The sequence below is a fragment of the Acyrthosiphon pisum genome, chromosome A3, assembly GCF_005508785.2.
Source record: "Acyrthosiphon pisum isolate AL4f chromosome A3, pea_aphid_22Mar2018_4r6ur, whole genome shotgun sequence".
NCBI lineage: Eukaryota > Metazoa > Arthropoda > Insecta > Hemiptera > Aphididae > Acyrthosiphon > Acyrthosiphon pisum.
The window spans coordinates 26,388,469-26,409,581 of NC_042496.1; the positions used below are offsets into that span (position 1 = coordinate 26,388,469).

Consider the following 21,113-nt stretch of genomic DNA (forward strand, 5'->3'; position numbering starts at 1 on the left):
GAAATCATACTGTTACGGTTCATTCAACATAATATCGTTGTGATTCCAACTAAATACCTCCACTCATGCAGTTGTAGTCATGTTTAATCGTGTCCGATACCATATTTTTTAACTGCAGTAACGCACCGCGTTGACAATCGTGTGTTTGTGAACGGTGAACAGGTCATAAACGCTTTTTTATCAATAGTCTCCCGGGAGCAGTAAGTGCCCAGGCTAGAAAATGGTTTAATATAAAAAAAATAAACAAAATCAACCTTTGTAATGTTTTGAAATCCGAGCTGTAAAATAGGTAGGTATTCTCAAACAAAATAATCGGTAGGTTGTATTCGTTAAATGTAATATGGCACAGAATATTTTCCATTTTTCCAATCATTTAATAATATAGTAAAACATAAAAAAAACCTTATTACAATATTACCCAATGTCGTTTTCCGAAAATCCAGTCTAAAGCAAAACAGTTTACGTTTATTGTATTTTGTCGTTTTTATTCCAAAACCCTATAACTGCTACGTCGACTATGATGGGTTCACACATGTATGCTAGTATATGTATACCTATAGGTAGGTACAGTAATGATATAGATGTAGTAAAACTTGGCCTTTTTTTTTTAATTTACATAATGTAAAAAAATCACATCGATACATGGAATGGTTATGTTCGTATATGAAAACAAATCACCAACAACAACTTTATATGATTATATATTATGTTCTACTATTTTCATTTCCCTATTTCCGGTTTGATATGTAAAACAGCTTCGAACAATAGTAAATCAGTATGTTATTATTACAATCTCGCAAGATTGCAGTTTACATACATTAGAATGTTTATACATATTGTCTATAGGACCCAGGATTAAAACAATGCATTAAGATTCTTGTATTTTATTTTACTTTTTGTATGATGATTATGATTCGAACGACCTGCAAAGTCTCTGGGTTATTTAAACATCGAGAACCTGTTAGTTTTGATAACTATATGGTCTGCAAAATGTAACGTGTAAGATATATGTACCTATTTTTGAATTTAAAATTTGTAATTTGAGTACAACGAGATGGTTATTATACGTTTACTATTCTTAAATGATTTATACATTTAATTAAGAATTCATTTAAGAGAACGTCATAGCATGTGTTGTTTCCGTCTAACAAATTTTACAAGTTTTTAATAATCCATTTCATTCTGTTATTTTTAATATTGGAGTAAATTGATCTCGTATCAAATTTAATGCTACGACTTTTATCTAGGTCATTACGTAAGTTTTTTTTTGATATTTTAATTTTGAAGTAAGTTGTGAGCATATTATAATTGTAAATTTGTTTTTGCGAAATTTAAAGCACTCATAACTTGCTTCAAAATGTAAGTATAAAAAAGTCCAGGGCGTGAAACCCTTACAGAGTTGGTATCTTACATTAAAGTTTTATAATAAGTCAATTCATTCTAATGTTTAAAATAACAGAATTAAATTAATTAAACTAAACGTCAAATTTTCTTTGTTATGCTTTTGTAAAACGGAAACAACACATGCTATAATGTCATCTCAATAAGAAATTATTTGACATACATAGCCGTGTACGGCGAATTATTATATACGCTTTTGCTGTCCGGATCTTACTTTACAGCTCAAACACACGATAATAATACATAATAATATTATATTTAAAAACACGATTTACAATCGAACGAAATTGTTCGAATGTTTATTTGACGCGCACAATTCGACGTGATATTTACTGTGCTAATATATCTAAGAGCAGTCGTGGGTCCCCGTCGCGTATTATAATATACAGCCAATAATTACATAATAATATCTATATACAATTATTTTGAATTTAATGTGCGTATACGCACGCTGTAGACGTTTGCTGAGAAAATTCGTTCATAAACTGCACTGTAAAAACCAAAATTAATAAATTGCTATATAACTTGATACACGTCACAGCACTTGTATACAGTGTACATGGGCGATATAAGGCATTTAGTGCGAGAGTGCGACACCAAATTCTCTTGGTCTAAAAAATGGGGTTGAACATCATTGGAAATTTGTAATTAAAATGTTGGCAGTGCCACCTAACCGCGACGGCCACGGGAGCGATTAGACGGCGAGCGGCTAGTGCGCGATGTTGTGCGCATCGACGATGTGCAGGTACTGAAGACGACTGATGCGTGGCGACAGCGACGGAAATCTAAAACACTGAGCGAGCAGAGGCAGCTGTTGGTGCTACGGAATCGGCCGGCGACCGGCGACCGATGAGACGTGACACGACCGATTGCCACTGGGCGAAAACGGGAGAGGATCATCGGACCACGCCGCAAAGGTCCTGATCTTCTCCCGGCCGTCCTGGAGTCGCGCATCGCCGTACCATGAAACGTTATCAGTTTCCACGAGTTCGGCGATGCTGACTTCCATGTTCCTAGCTCAACTGCATCGCCCGCCCGTTGTGTTTTGCAGTCTCCACCGCCGCCGCCTTTGCGAGTCGCCTTCGTGCACCATGCCATCGCCGTGGTACCGTATAATATGGTCGTTGCGAGGTCGTTTGTTCTAATCAACAATCGTTAGGATTTCGGGCCCGTTTATTTTTCCAAGACCATTATTAATGATATATACCTACGCGTAGTTATAATATATTAAACTATAATATTTGAACAAGGATTTGTGTTTCGATTCATATCAGACCTGCAGTGCTCATTTTATACTTTCAGGTTAAGTCTTTTAGATTCTGAGTGAAACATGCAAAGGCAAATATGTTCACATAAATATTATTTTACTTTGTTAAATCGGGTACATTATATTATGAGTAATAATAATACCAGGTAATTTCATAATAAATAAAAAAGAAAATTTAAAATTAAATAAGAACAACCCCAACAAAATTAAAAAAAAATATACTTATACATACCTACATAATATATATAACAACATCATACTCATATAAATCGTAATAATCATAAATACATATTATTATATCACTATTTTTTTTTAATCTAAAAGTTGGCATATATTTAGAACATAAAACTGCACGTTGAACTTACCTATGACATTTAATGACTAAAATTTGATTATTCTTGATTCATACAAAATGTAATCCTGAAAAAAAAATTAACAAAGTTAATAATTTATAATTTCATAATATAAATAACATAAGTAGTTATTCAAGTCCACACATATATTCTATAGAATATACATAATGTTTATTGCACATTGATTTAGTCATTAGATATTTTATTAATGTAAGTACATTTTATAATTATGGTTAAAAATTATTTTGTTTAACAGATTGAATATTATTATATAGTATAAACGGATCGTACAAATAAATTTAAATTTTAGTTCGTGACTTGAAGACTTAAGGTTTATAAAAACCTAAATAAATATAATAGAAATAATGTTTCTAACGACTTGACTATACTAAAGGACTTGAAGTTGAAATCTTTACGAGGTAGGTTTTAAACAATAGATTTTACTATATAAATTTAAATAACTTTTAATAATATTGTTCATTTTTTTTAATAGTAAAAAGAGTTTAATATTGTGTAAAACTACATATTAATTATTATTTTATTATTATTATTATTTTTTGCATTCTATAAACAGTTATAAATTAAAAACCAACAATAAATTAGTAATATTTTTTAATATCTTAATAACTAAAGGACTACAAAAGAAGTTGAGAAAAATATTTAGAACAAACTAATGCTATATAATAACGGATATAATAATAGATATAACAAAATTACACCTTACCCAGCGGTATCCAACTATTCTTAAGAAGAACCTACATAACTGAATTGTTTCGCTATTTATCACAAATCGCAGTTCTTTTTTTCTTTTATAAGTCTCACGTGTTTTCGTATTTATCTCTGAGAGAGTTTACACGAACATTTGTGTGAGGGAATAAACAAAAGGTTTCTTACAGATATTAGGTCCATTAATTTTTTTTTAATTTTTTTACATAACAAAACATCCTAAAATCTGTTTAATTAAATAGAAGTCGATGTAACAAAAAGTTAAAAACAACAAACTAATCCTAACTATTTGTATAACCGGATTTTTATTTCTCTCGCACACCAAAAATCAGTCACACCAACCACTGACCCTATCGAATCGATTAAAATTACCAATAATTTAACAGTAGGTACCTAGTGTGTTACGTCGGATACGTATAGGTAGGTACTTGTATTATTCTAGTGTCAAGTCCATGAAAAGAATCAACGATTTATCAAATTTTAATATAGAAACAATAAATTGTAGACATTTAAAAAATGTAGGATTAAAATTTACAGCAAGAAAAGTCAAAGAATAACTTATCGGATAAAATAAAACTGTTGGTTAACATTGAAACAGACAAATATATTATATGTAACACAATTGGTAAGATGCCAAACAATAAATATTAAATTTTCGACAATTATTAGTATAATTAATATGGAAATACCTCAGGAAGTACCTAGATCTATATATCTTAGCAACATAATATTATATCAATATATTATGAATTATAATATAAATGCGATATGAAAAATTTATATTAATTATTACTTCCTATGCATAAGTATCCTAAAAAAATAGGCTTTCTATTACTTTTTAATTATAAATCGATGCATCTTTAATATTACAGGGGTAAATTATTAAATATATAATAATATGTGTGTGCTTATTAAATATTAAATTCAATAATTAAATAACACATAACAAATATTTAAAAGACACGTCTATTATACTAGCATATACCTAATTATTGTATAATATAATTCGATCACTCATACAAATCTGAATAAGTGCTAAACAAAGTTTTATAAAAATCTTATTGATTCGTCTTCTTTAAGGTATATTCATATACAGTAGCTACGCTTCGTATAGTTTTGTACTTAAAAAAGAGGGTAAGTGGATGTGACTCTGCTGTACAGTAGGTTACAAGTGGGTCACTATAATGGATGGTGTTAAATTTAAATTAAATGATAAAAAATCATTATATACGAACAACGATTCGTACACAGGAAAAAAAATTGAAAAAAAAAATCATTGCAAAATACATAGTTACTAAGATCAGAATCTAAAATTGTAAATATAATTACGTACTTACCTAAATTTAAATATTACAAAATAAAATCAAAACGTTCGTGATTTATCTTCTTATTTTTACTGACAGACAAAAATAGAAATAATTTATTTTTTTAGGAAAATCTTCAAGAATTCTCTAGGTAGGTAGACATTAAACATAGATCAAAACAAGTTTAATAGCCGGTAAACTACGTCAGACCCAAATATTTAAGACCTATTTTAGTAAGTAGATACATTAGTTGACGGATTATATAAATATGTATACCTACATATAAATAATAATCATCAAGACAATTTTGAAAAATATTGAGCGGAATATTATTGATTTTAAACCAAGGATGTACAATATCGACCACGATGGCTAGATGAGGACCATGCTACCAGTTTGTACAATTTAAGAAATCGCGCGCGCTGACCTAGGCCGCGAATAGTCAATAGTCAGACGTGACGAATTGTTTATTCCATTATCGTGTCGAAATACGAGAAAACCCTTTGCACGGCGCAAACGCTATATACAGGTAGATAAAGTATAAATGGTCTACAGAGTTTTTAAGATGAGGGGGGCGGGTAACCTCCGATTTGTATAAAGTGAGTCGTATCCATTGCACGCATGGAAACTTAAGTCATGAACGTAGATGAGGGTCTTTCTCCCGATGGTCACTGTCGTCGTATCCGGTCACGACCTTGAAGCGATCATTACATCTATATATCTTACCAACCGTGTCCAGCTTGTCGTATAATATAGTATTATTAAACGAACGTGCTCACGATGACGTTATAATGTATAGTAATCGACAAGGAGGAGATTGATGACCGCTGCTATATTAAACGCGTACCTAAACAGCAGTGGTGATAACAATTACCACGACTAAGACAATTATTACGCGATTATGATTACGACGATGATGATATAATAACAATAATATTAATATTAATAATAATAATACAATATAATTTAATAATATACTAATCCGATATTATGATAGTGCACTTCTGCGTTCCTTGGAAGGAAGTACCTACTGCGGGAGCGGACCACAGAACCACCGGCCGACATTGCCGTTGTAATGCTAAAAAAATGACTAATACGTTCAAAAGTGAATAATACAAAATAATCTCATATATATTTATGTTTAGCAATAGAAGTAAAATCGTCATATACGATAAAGTATGCTTCAATAAAATGTGTTAAATACATTTAGTAATATTTAAACTTTAAGCGTACCTATACGTATATTAAAATTGTTTCAAAAGTGTAGAAAGGTCATTATTGCACGAAATATAGTTTCATTATTTATATAGTGAGATTATAGTCAAATAAAATCCCAAATACATCAGTTATAGTGGACCTAAATTGTTTTTAAGCGAAATAAACCTAGGAAAGTTAAATAATGGCCCAATTGGTCTCAACGTTTAAGTACATTCGAACAGAGTATAATTAATATGATTCAAGTTAAATTTAATTATTAATTTGATATTTTTATAAAATAAATTATACGAACAATTGTTAACTAAAAATTAATCATAATATTGGATGCTTAAGAGGACGTGATAACCGCATGTGTTGTCTCCGTCTTACAAGTGCGTAACATGTCAAATTTTACGATCAGCAAATATGTGTTATTTAAAAATGAGAGCGAATTGACCACTTATAAAATATAAAGGTAAGATAATATCTAGGCAACCTCATGGGCTTTTTAATATATTTTAAGATGTACAAACAATTAACAATTTTTAAAATACTCATAACTTGCGTTAAAATAAAAATATGATGCCCATGAGGTTGCCTATTATATTATCTTACCTTTATATTTTAATTCGGTCTAATTTTTAAACTAACGGAGCTACACGTGTTCTGCTGAGCGTAAAATTTGCTATGTTACGCACTTGTAAGACAGAGACAACCCATGCGGTTATCATGTCCTCTCAAATTAACATCATAATTGTATTTTATTAAATGGTACCATTTAATTATCATCGACAATATAGTAGGTACCTTAATATAATATAGGTAGTACCTTATATAGATAACCATAACAGATTACATCAAGTTTAAGTTTAGGTATGCATTTGCAAATAAAAAGTACATATTATTGTCATAAATGTAAGTATACCTAGCATCATAAACTGGATAAGTACAAAATATAGGTAATATAATAATAATACCTTTTTAAAACGAATAAATTAACTGTGGGCTAACATATTTGATAATTATTATTAGGTAATATACAATATTTTGTCAATGTTATAAAACAAATATTTCTTCACTTATTATGTTTTAAGAACTTCAAAATCGTCTAATTGGTTTATAGTTCAAAAACTTTATTAAATAAAAACATTTTGTTTTTATACGTGTGAGATTAATTTTCAATATTATTTTCGTTTATAAAAAAACAATAATTAAAAAATATATTCGTCAATAAGATTGGTGATTTTATGAGTTACAAAACTTTTATTAAAAATGTAAATTGAAGCGTGGACACACATATAATTTGATAAACCAATAAACTTGGTTTAGTAGGTTATTTTCACATATATAATAGGTATATATTTATTATATAAGTATATAAAATATAGTAAATAGGTAGACCTACAAGAAATTAGGAATCTCGCAGAAGACACGGTTGGTAGTTTTTCTTCATTTGTATTTTCTTTGCAATATTTTACACACATATACAATTTAATAATAGGAGTTACTATACTTGTATGTACGTAGGTTTACGCGGTCTGCGTATGTGTGACCCCAATTTCAGATAATATGTAAGATACAACGATGCTCGATTAGATCCGAACAACAACAACAACGACAACTACGATGATGACGAATTACGTGGGAAAGAATATTACATTGATGTTCGTGGGAGAAAAAAATTATGCAATTTCAATGAAATATGGGAGCAAGGTTACATTGGGTCATTTGCTAAGTAATGTTATGTTGAACAAATTGTGTTATACAATTATGTTTACATATACATTAAAATGCAGATTTAATATGCAACTATACATAAACAAGAGATATATTAATGTGAAAATAAATAAAATGTACCTAGTGTAGGTAAGCTGTAAGAGAGTAAGCTTATTTTACTGCGGTAACCTAATGGTTTAAAAAAATGTAATAAAAAACCTTAAAATAATTTCAAGAAGATTATATATTATAATGATATAAATAATTTTTTTGAATAAAGTACGATATAAATACAATATTGTTACGAAAGTACATATTATATTTATCAAAATATAGATAGTAGTGATACAACAGAAATAAAAGTAGGGTCAAAGGACCCAATTCACCAAAAACAAGGGCAAAACATAATTCTACCTATATAATATGTCAAAAAAAGTACAAAATATAAAAAGCATTTTAATCATAATCAATAATATAGGTAGGTATTATAAGTTATAAATTATAACTAACAAGGTTCGTACATCAGATGGATAGATGTTCTAATAATCTTGCGTGTAAGCCGACGGCTATATAATATAACCGCGACCAGTTTACTTAGCTCATTCCACCACACCATAACTATGGCGATCTCGGTGCAATGCGAGAAGGTTTATTAAGGGAGTCAAGTAGAAGTAGCTGAAAGAAAAAAATAGAAAGACACACAGTGGATGAGACAGAGACGGATAGTGAAAGATAAAAATAATATACTCATATATATATATATAGGTATATATTATGATAAAACGCTCATTCACACAATATACTCATTTTAATTCATATAAGAGTACACACCACAGGTATACAGTTGAAAACATATATTATTATTTTGTTTTTACTATTATTTGATCTTGATTTACAGACGTCGAGCAACAAGAAAACCGGTACGACACGTCGGATCCGACGGTTTATTTGCCATTATTTTTTTTCGTCTACTACACATTTGCACGCACCTCTACCCGTCTAACCTGCCGCAGTAATAACAAAACATTGAAAACCGTCTCAACGGACAGTAACTATATAATATCTATGTACGTATACCACGGTACGTACACTGAGTGCACGCGCGGAGGACGTTGACTCAACGTGTGTGCATCCTACACGGTTCGCCGACGCATGTGGCCGGCCGGTCGCCGGTATATAGGATAATAATGGTTATGGTTAAGTCGTACGTGCGTGTGTGTATTTGTGTGTGTGTGTTTGTGTGTGTGTGTGTATGTGTGCGCACGTCTACTACCTGATATGATTTTCGCGGGTTCGTATACCTACCGAACAAATTTGTTCACGTTGGAGTCTGCACGATAGGTGCGAAATATGAAGACTATTAGGTTTTTTTTTTAAATATTATATAGCTACCTATATAATATATTATATTATATTATTTAACTATATATTCGATAATATATAAACTATATATTATATTATATACTTTTCTACATTATACCTATAGTACCTACCTATGCATTGTCGTTCCTCTCAATATAAAATTATTATTTGTTTGAAGAATTCATTTTAATGAAAAACTCGAAATATTACGAAATTAAAAGACATTACCAGGGTACTATTATATAATAATATATAATAATTCCGAATTCGACAGAGTTTAGACAATTTTCATAGACTTCCGAATTACAAATAAATAATTAGGTAAAAATAAACGGGTAGGTATCGTTATATCGTGATCTTATCCGCTATATTTTAAAATCACGTGTAATACATCGACGTGTACACGATATTTTTAACCTGATAAATTATTATATTCTAAACAAAAAGTGTCTTAAAATAATTTAAATATGAATTCAAGACCTGAGTTTGAAAAATAGTTCCTCGAAAAATTTTAGTATGTTCCTACCTATACATAAACAACAACGACAATTTTGTTTTTATATTTAGACATGTACTTTATTATGTTTAATGTATGGTAAATAATATAATACATAAGCTGATATTTAAAGCATATATTTAATATTTAATAATAAAAATAATAACAATACCTAATAATTTAACATTTTAATTTTAATTCATGCAGATTACCTATTACCTAACTGAAATATATGAATTAAGTACATATTTTGTATTGGAGTGTACCAATATAAACTTTGATAGTATAGTTATAAGATGTAAAAATTAAAAAGAGCTTTTGACCCCATTCACCTCAACATAACAAAACTATATGTATAGTATCGCATGCTGATATTATGTAAATGAAGGGCTTGTAAAAAGTTTTTAAAACATTGATTATAAGGTAGTTAAAAGTATTTCACATGTTATTTAAAGATCTTACAAGTCTGAGTATATTTTTAAATATTCTATAAAATGCATACAAAAATAAAGTAACAATCGATACAAAAAATGATAATAATAATGATAGAAAAAAGAGTAATTATTACCAGAATTATTCTTTATAAAAAATCAATAAAAATCTCAAAGAGCTATTAATTATAATTAATGTATCTATTAAACCTAAATGTTAACATTATAAAATTATGTCTATATAGTAGTTTAGGTAAATGTTGTATACTAAGTTTAAATCGACTATGACAAAAAAGAGAAAGACTACAAAATCAGTTAACTTTTATAGTCTTTCTCTAACATTGCAATCGTTTATTGAGAGCAACAATACATATTAAAATATATTATATATACCCAGGTACTAATTTATCTTAACAATATTGTCGGAATTGGCCTTGAGGGCTCACCTATGCCTCTATTTAAATATTTTATTACAGTTATTACTTATTTGGTAAATGTTTAAATGTTATTTAAATATATAATAACCAATGGGTCCACAGTTACATACTTAGGGCCAGTTGTACCATCTCCGATTAAAGTTAACCGAAATTTCATCGACTGAGTTTGGCCGGTTATAAAATCTGTTATCAACTGATTAAGCGTAATCGAAATGAAACCATAGACGGTACAAATGTAATAATACAGTAAAATACCTATAGTGTCTTGACTAGATACATTTACACAATTGATACCGCAGATAAATGTATTAAGGGTAAAAATCAATTAGTCAACTCAATATTCTATCGGTTCGAATATCAGTATTCATCTATCACTAAAGTAGGTACCTATACACTTTATGGTTATTGTGCTCTTTATACTAGTGTTATTTGTATTATTATTATTATGATAGTATTGTCTTCCCAGGGGCAATACTTTTGCTAAAATATATTCTCGCACCGCTTTTGCTGCGTATAAAGAATAATTTCATCCTTCGTTGACCTCAATGTCATCCCGCCGGCTTCGGTGCACATCGAAAATAATCATAAAAGTAAAGGTAAGACCACAAAAATAAAAAATAAAAGGTATAAATAAAAATAATCCTTAACATTATCTTCTTCACTTTTATTTATAACTGTATTGTTTTATTTCTCATTATTGAAATGTATGTTCAGATTTTTATCATTACTCTAAACCTAATTAATCATATAAGTACAATATACCATCCCAATTTGGCATTGGGTGATAAATTCTCTACTTTGATTATATATAAATATATAACTACCTATAGATAAAATATAATTAGATACCTGTGGCATTATGCAATTGAGCAATTCTTATGTTATTTGGTCAGGAGGGTATTTTAATAGAAATAATATATACTATGGTATATTTTCATCTATCTTACTGCAGTGTATAAAATCACTGAAAATCTCAGGAGAATAAGATTTAGTTCGAGATTTAGTTCCATGGTACTTATAATATTGGCAAGACATATGTAATATAATATATAAAGAGTTTACCACACAGCAAAAGTTATAATGGGTTAACACAGCCTAAAAAGTATAAAATATGTTAACATATACCTAAGTATAGAATGGTAGATACAACAAAGAAAACTGTGAAACCAAAACTTTTTTTTCTTACATAAAGAACACCAGGAACTTTGTTTATATTATTTTAGAAACGTTTACAAATATGTATTCAAAATAATGTAGGTACCTACATATAAATAGTGAAATATTGAATACCTCACTTTAAAAACATTAAAATGTAAAAGTATAATAATATATTCAAAAATAAATATGCATTCGAATAACTAGCATCTGGGGGGGGGGGGGGTATTCCCCTGTTTCCCACCACAATAAATACGCCACTGGTATTCGTCGACCCCCACCGTCATAAGCAATGTCACTTTTTACTCAAATACTACTCCCACGTATCCCAATTACGATCTAAATAATAATCTTAAAAAAGGGTAAAGTTATCTTTATTGTGATAGCTCGACGTATTTAAATAGTTGATAATATTTATTTCTCAAGTGTACCTATACAGGTTAAGTAAAAGTATTGTTCATTTTTTACAAAGTATACGTATTAAAACGACAATAATTTGTCAAAAAACAAAATGACACAAGTAATGTATACATTTTATGACTATAAAGTATACAAATACAAGACATCATGAGAAATTGACCGTAACAATAAACTGACAATAAACATGCGAAATAATCTAAATTAACGATATAGCCTTATAAGGCTATAGATATTAATTATGTTAAACAAGTTGTACGATTAATTATGGGAGCGGGAAATTGCCTCTAACTGCATTTGTGTAGTTAGGGTCTAAAAAAAAAGGACTTGATTTAGCTAAGGACATTCACGTGTTGAGAAAAACGTCTTTTAATCGATTACGCGTAACCATAATAAGAGGACGTCTGGAGAGATCGTTTTAAAGAAGAACTACTTGACACAATGTTATCAATCAGTAGCCGGTCGCCTTCGAGCCGAATTGATTATATAAAACTTGTAACTCGTCTGCGATGCGAGTTTTCCGAAGCGCAAACAACTTTGACGGACACTCTAATCGTTTTTCTGTTACAACCTCCACTCAACTCATCGACATCTGTCGATAACTCACGTTCAGGAAATTTCCATCTTAGTAAAACAATGCGTATGCGAGTCAACAAATCCAACTTGTTTTTTTTTGAATTTAAACTCATACAAGACATTTTTACTGCAGTGTATAAAGAGTGTTATGAAATAAGCTAAACAATTTGTCAAAAAAGTTATGTATGATAAACATAAAGATACACGACACTAGAAATTCACAATCAAAGACAAATTTTGAATTCCATCAAAGTAATAAAATCATAATAATCTTAAAATTGTAATAATAGCTCTCCAATAATAATAATACTCTCCATAAATAGTTTATTCTAAGAAGAGTGTCATCATCATAACCCTTAACATATATATTATAATATTGTATATACAGATACACAGATAATTATATTATAATATGTGGTCATTTTTTATTATACCCTTTTGTTAAACATACTTTTTTTCAGCTCGGACGACACCCATCGACCATCAGTCCGATTCACTCAACAGCACTCACCCTGCGTATGCCCTCGGCGGCAGTAATACGTGATGAGGGATAATATAATATATGTTCAATATAATATTTTTGTGTCTTAAATAAAAAATTTACTTTTTAAATATCTGTAATATATTAATTGTGTTCTTGATTAATACTAATAATTATAAAATAAATCAATATTAAACCTATTTCTTTTTCGTTCGCTCATCGAATACCCAACAAGTCTGCAATCGAATTAGGGTAAGTTAATTTATTATATAATTAAATGTTTATATATATATATATATATATATATATATATATATATATATATAGTAAATAATAAACAAATAAAAAAGGGATAAATACGTATATATTGCATGCACATTCTATTCTCCCATTACTACAAAATATTGGTACTATCTCGGGTACTATAGGTAATAAAAAAAAAAATATTTTTAATATACAATCAAAATTATTATTAGGTTGCTTATAAGCTAAAACAATTATGAAATTGTAGATACATTCCAAAACGATGAATAGTACAGTGTCTGCTATTACTAACTCTGATAAAAACGCGTTAAAAAAATATACCTATGAGAAAAAACTTCAGCTTTAATTATATTTCATTCAGTCAAACTAAAAGCTTTGTCAAAATTTGATGAGTAACAAATGTATTTATATTTTAATCTGCAATCAAAAATGTACATTGCTATATTGATATATTATGATAAAGAGCAGCCTCTGGAGAGCATCATATTATATAACACGGATTAAAGGAAAGAATATTATAGTTTTAGAGATCTGTTTGGCGATAAAGAGTTTAAACGGCACGTGAAACAAAATAAGAAAATAAAATCCAACAGTTATTAAAAATTACTTTATCATAGATATGTAGGTACATATATAATACTATTCATTGAACTGTATAATGAGCACATAACTGGAGCATTTAAACACAATGCATACAGTTTAAGAACATAATGAATATATTTTATAATTCAAAGTTGTACAGAAATATAAATAAAAAATAGTATTAACATTATTAAACTTTAATAACAGAAATATCACTACAAAATTCGTTGGCATATATAAGTACTTTTGATGGCCATCTTTGTTTGCGATCGTTTGTAATATTGCATCCATTAAAAACAGTGGGCGCTTTTTATGAGGTGCGAAAGACCTCTATAGTTTAATTTAATCAGCTCAGCCACGAACAAACAGACTACAATATGTATTTTACAAGAAGCAGGTGGGCCAAAGCTACCATTAGAGAACTGATGTTATATATACCAGATTTTTATACATACATATTCTATGTGTGTGAATATAATAATATAGCAACGCTGGAAGAGTAATAATGATCATAAATGGGATGTTGTTGACGTAATTGAGTTTCTTGACACTCTAAAAGAAGAATAAAAACCTAGACTAAACGAATTTTGTACTTAGGATTGAGTTTTTATGAAAAAAAAAGAATATACAACATTAATTGTCAAAAACTAAAACTAAATAAATAATGAAATTCTACAATACATCATAAGCAATATAAGTACCTACATCATTCTCCGAGTCATTCTCTATCAACCTACCATAATATTTACGTCAAACCTAATTATGATTATATTATAGGTACGCTGAATAGAAATAGAAAGATATTTTGAGTTTATCGGATAATAATTATTAAAAGAGCCATTGAGGGTATTAGCAGACAATTGTCGTTTTCTTTTTATACTTTCACTTATGCCAATATTTAGGGTACAGTATTTTCGAGTTTAAAGTGCCCATGTAGTATAAAAGTCGTGTTAAAGCTATACATGTATGCTAAACCTAATATTATTTATTTTTATAAGTTCTATACATTTATAAAATAAATAATATTAGAGCCTATCCAACTAATTTATGTCACATACAAATTACAATACTTATTATTATAAAATGGTTATAGGTACCAACCTACTATATTCTGTTTAAACTGACAGTTTTAGCTACATTTCTTACGCCCATGTGTAGGTATATTAGTATATAGTATTATGTCTATAACATTTAAATAATACCTATGATATGTTTATTTATAACCTCGTTTAAGTTGAGTTATTTTAACTATATGTCTAATGTCTACCTATATATATGTTATTAAAACCTAAATACGAATATATGATACTTAAGGATGTACCTACCTATACTATATTTAATATTTGAATATATCCTTGAATATATAATTACTTATATAACTATATAAATGTATTTGTATGTACAATTATCATTTATAATTATAATTAATATATTAAATTATACTTATTATTATAAGTATATTTTTTTTAAATTGTTGGATTACCTATTTCGGGTATTATTTTGTAATTAGCAGGCACCAGCACGATATAGCTTACAACAATATGAAATACAATCCAGAGACTAGAGTGAAGACACGTGGCTTCAAATTTCAACTGCTATCTAGTAAATTAAATTACACGAAAACAACTTAATTTATATTTAGGTAATAACTAATAAATATATATTGTGAATTGTGATACGGTAACCTACTTGACATATTATTTTGGTTGATAATAATAAATTTACAATACCCAATTGACAGCCATAAAAAAAAACATGGCACCTACCATGGCATACATAGTGCTTACCTATACTATAGGTAGTATATATAGTATACCTACGAACATATTAAATCGTATCATTATAATATGTTCATGTAATAAATAATTACTATAGATTTTATTTCCGGTACCTAAATATTGGAATTTCGGATACCTGCGTACGTTAGTAGTTTTTTTAAATTAGCCTAGCTTAATAGAATAATAAAATTACCTATTCATTTTTAGCCAACATGTATGTGTATACGGTAAATAGGTACCGTAAATAATAGGTCCTTAATAATTTAAGCCCAAGTTTTTCAACAATAAACCTAATTATATAACGTTTATTTAGGTAGTTAGGTACCTACCCTTATTTCTATTTAGTTTTATATTTTATAGTTTTATATTATTTTTAAATTAAATAGGCATTAGTCCAGGTAATAGGTAAAAGGGATATTAATGTAGGTAGGTACCTAGGGTACTACTCACTATATACATTTAAACGTCATACAACTATTTTGAACTATATGTATTAGAATTACTTTACTTACTGCTAACATTTACAATAAACTATTTTAAATGAAATAGGTACCTACGCAATGTTTATTAAAACGTTTTAATTATGTTACTTAATGTAAATACCTACCTAAACTTTACATTCTTATATTTTTTGAGAAACCTCTGTTTTTAATATTTTTGACCATATTTATTTAAAAATGGGCTCACAAGAAAAAGGTTATCACTAATCAGTAATCAGACATGCAAACATATAACTATAGGTAAGTCGATTATAATTATATAATATATACTTGAATGTATACCGTTATTGGAAGAAACTATAATATATTAAATATAATTGACACTTAAATACGTATAATTATTACGTTTTTTTGTATTGAATTATTTATCCAATTTTACTCGCCAACAGTAGGTGTTTAACATAATATATTCCTCTGATAATTTACAAGAATTTAGAATTTCCCAAGAATTTAAAATGTAACTTTGAAAAGACTGATAAAACTATTTGATTTTTAAGAACTTATACCGATAACTCAATGCAGGTATCATATTACTTACGACTTACCTTCTAAAATTGTAATATTGTTTTAAACCATGTTTTTGATAATAGCTATCGAGATACCTATTGAGTTATAATTATGATTGTTTTAAGGATTGTTTTAGTAAATAATTATTTTAGTAGGTACATTCTTAGGTAATTATGAAATTAAAAAAAATCACAGAGTAGAAAATAATATGTACCTAAGTAATCATCGTATACCTAGTCATTTTTAAAATCTACGCTTACTTTTAGACACAATTGTGGTTCTATCCTCGGTCCACCTAAATATTCCATAGGTAACAAAATATGTTTATAATATATTATTTATAATATATTCTAATATTTTATGCGATAAAATAATAATGATCTAGAACAATTTTTAATAGGTACCTAATGAATAACAATCATGTCATCAACTAATTACTAATAATATCTGGATTATCATTTAATATTACAGTTCCTGCATAAAATAATAATTAATTTTTTTTTAATAGTTTAGTTTTTTATTTTATATATTATTTAATATAGGTACCTATCTATAGTTTAAAGATAATTACCTCGATAATTACGGACTACTTATATTTTAAATATGTTATTAAAACTAAGTTTATCATTATAATGTTTTAAAGTTGCTATTATTACAACAAAAATGTATAGGACTTAGGTACCACTTGGCACTTACATAATATTATTATGTAGGTACTTATTCATTTTTTGTTCACCCTGTAGGTATCAATTATCTAGAGACTAAAACTTAGCATACGTAATAATTGATAAGCTCTATTAGAAACCCACTAGACTGTTATTTTATGTCAACATATTTTATTAAATATACAATTATGATAATTTTATATTTTCCTATTAACGCGACTCTAGAAATCGATGATACAATATGGTTTGTTTCCACGAAATGTTGTTGAACCTTATCGTATATGGCTTCTAAAGACGAATTGTTTTTCCTTGTTTTTGAAAAATAACAGATACACAACATTTTAATTCATAATAGGTAATAATATTATAATGTACTGACACGTTAAATTTTATTTGAACATAGAACATTAATTAACATCGAGATTACTCGAGAGATTACTAGAATACTTATTTTGATAACCATCGTGGAAATAAATAATAAAAATATTCAAAAATATTATGTTCATGATTATATTGAAAAATAAAATTCACATTAATTTAAACTTTACAGATATGTAAAATTGAATACATTCTCCAAATAAACATGTAGGTACCTACCTACTTATCAAAAAAACGTATATCAAGAAGTTCGATTGGAAAATATAATTAACTGTACTGTAAGTTATGAATTATAAGGAGTTTTATTATTAGACGTAAAATATTTAGTTCCAATTTAAAACTTTCCATCTTTCATCAATTTTTATCGGTAAAAAGTTTCATGATTTCCTAGAATATATTCTGTACATTAAAAATATATTAGTATTTAGTTGCCCATCTAATTTACTGTAAGTAAACAATGTAAGTAAATAGGCGAAAGTACACATTTCTCTACATACCTACTGTGTTGTTTTGATAATAGCACTGCACTGTTTTACTTTTTTGTACACAACTTTTATATTATCAAAAAATCACGATAAAATCATTTAATCATAGTAGTAGGTAGGTATTTGTAGGTACCTACATAAAATAATATTTTTTTTCTAAATTGTATGTAACTAAGGTAGGTACCTATCATTATAATTTTTATGATTTATGATTCATAACGTTTTATTTAAATTGTCAGGGAACATTCGTCGTTGAAAAATTAATCGACTTACATATAAAGCACAGAAATGTTGCGTGCCTCAGATAATTATTAAATCGAGATAACAGTGAAATCAGTTTTTGTCGTATATCTACGAACAAACTGAAATTTCACCAATTAATTCAAATGTACCTATACCATTATATTATATGCGACTTGAGTGGGTACCTAAATGTTACGAAATAATAAAGTAAATTGTACCACCAACGTAGATTTTCAAAACGTCCACCCATAATGAAAATATCATAAGATCAGACAAAATTAATTTGATGGACAACGACAAGGCGATGCAAATAAAATAAATAATTCAATATTAAATCGATCGATAGAAAACAAAGTTTCGTCGTTCCGACATTGGCGTCAAATAATATAATAATAATATGGTGATTGCCGATTAGTATAACGGACAGGGGGAGGAAAGAGGTGAATCGAAAGGTCGTCGAGATGACAATAGTCCAACCGTAAATATTATCTAATCGCGAGTATATTAACAAATTAGCGTGTCGTACTCACCGCCAAAAGTTCGCCGGGAGTTTTTCTGTAGTTCGGCGACACTTATTGCGAACGGAGAATCGTTGGGCACGGAGAGTCAAATATAACGAAAAACCAGGCGATGGAATTAGAAAAACAAAACGAAAACTACCGATCGAGAAAAACGAAAAACGATATTTTGTATACGACCGGCAAATGGCGACGGCGATAACACAACGATGAACAGACGAGACCGAACGGTCGACGGACGTGAACTGGTCGCGCGACGCGGGCGAATAAAATCGGACGGGGATAGAAACAAGGAAAAAAATATATTATAATGGAAATCGCGCGCGCTCCTCGGCAGCGGTGGCACACCGACCAAAGACTGACGGACGGGACGGCGGCGGCGGCGTGGCGACGGCAATGCCACCTATCGCCGACACCCGGTAACTGTTCTGTACGACCGCGTCTTCTTGGGACCATGGTTATGCTGTTATTATTATTTATCATATTTTTACCGTTCGTTATTAATTTATTATTGTTATTAACCCCATGTGAAAACTCTTCTTTGGAAATCGGTCGTAATATTCTTCTTCGCGGCCCTCTCTGCACCGCCGGGTGCGATTCCCGATTGTTTACTCGATAACAATATTATTGTTATTATTATCATTTTACATTATAATAATATTATTATTTATATCATCTCCCCCGCACCGGTTATTATTATCATAATTTGTATAATAGTATGTAACTATAATTTATTAATGTAGGTAACTAGTTATTCAGTACCTACGAGTGCGCCAATGTTTCTGTGGCTGTTTAAAACAATACGTCTCCGGTCGCGCGCAACAAGTAATCGCGAGATGAAAATAATATTATTTTTGAATCAGAGTCAAAAATTACTGGTCTTTTACTTGTCTGTGCTGCTCACATCTTACACCTGATTCCCTTATTTTCGTCTTAAAATGGCTCTCAATTCAGATTACCTTGTTTTGTTTGTTGTTACTGGCTAGATGAATTTTTATTTTTATTTAGGTACGTTGAATATTTGAATCAGTTTTCGTTCACCAACTATATTTGGTATTTCCAAGCGAAATTCGTTTTTAAATTTTATCGATTTGGTTATTTTCTCTTGATGAAAATTACAAATTATACTATGATTTTTTTTTTCACATTTTTATTTATTTAATAAATACGCCTGCAGGGGGCCAAAATTTAATAAAATATATTTTATAACGAATTGAAAACACAACTGGTACATTTACTCAACGCAAATAAAACGTAATAAAACTGACACACTTTGATAATATTATTATTTATTATATACACTTATAATATAGTTTATAAGATAGTTTATGAAGATCTTATTTGATCCCGTTTTATTTTCATGTTAACTAAACTTCACAGGTAGTGGTGTAGGGCTGTATTGTAGATCTACAGTCTACATTATTATGGAACCTTTTGTTAGTTAAACATGTATACAAATTTAAGAGGGCTTAGTGAAATTAGTGATAATAATTATGTTGGTTACTTGGAATATTATTATTATTTATTATCAAGCAACTTAAATTGCACGGGGTTCATTCGTAAGAATATAATGTTATTGGAGAAAATAATAATATAATTTATTAATTATTTTATTTAGATTATTTAGTTTACTATAATTAATTAGTACAACTAATGATATGTGCACTAGACCAGCGATTCCCTAAGTGTACCTAAATAATAGTTACTATATGTATTATAGTATAATATTGCAATAAAATATTCGTTTTACGGACATTGGGATTCCCGAAACACGAAACTTTTTCCTAAGGATGCCGTGGTTGTAAAAGATTGGGAATCACTGCACTAGACTATATGGTTTTTTTTTTAGAAATAATAGATTGAATATTTCTAAA

At 28.8% G+C, this 21,113-nt stretch overlaps 1 protein-coding gene across 3 annotated transcripts in view; it reads right to left on the reverse strand.

The window, feature by feature from the left end:
- Positions 1 to 19,602, reverse strand: part of LOC100166413 (putative polypeptide N-acetylgalactosaminyltransferase 9) — a 121,156-nt gene extending 101,554 nt beyond the window's left edge. For all 3 annotated transcript variants that reach the window (XM_008185519.1, XM_008185520.1, XM_008185518.1), the window contains exons 1-2: positions 19,252 to 19,602; positions 3,034 to 3,088 (exon numbers count right to left, since the gene is read on the reverse strand). The gene's annotated coding sequence lies outside the window, so the exon portion shown is untranslated. The remainder of the gene's footprint in view (positions 1 to 3,033; positions 3,089 to 19,251) is intronic.
- Between the last annotated feature and the right edge of the window lie 1,511 nt (positions 19,603 to 21,113).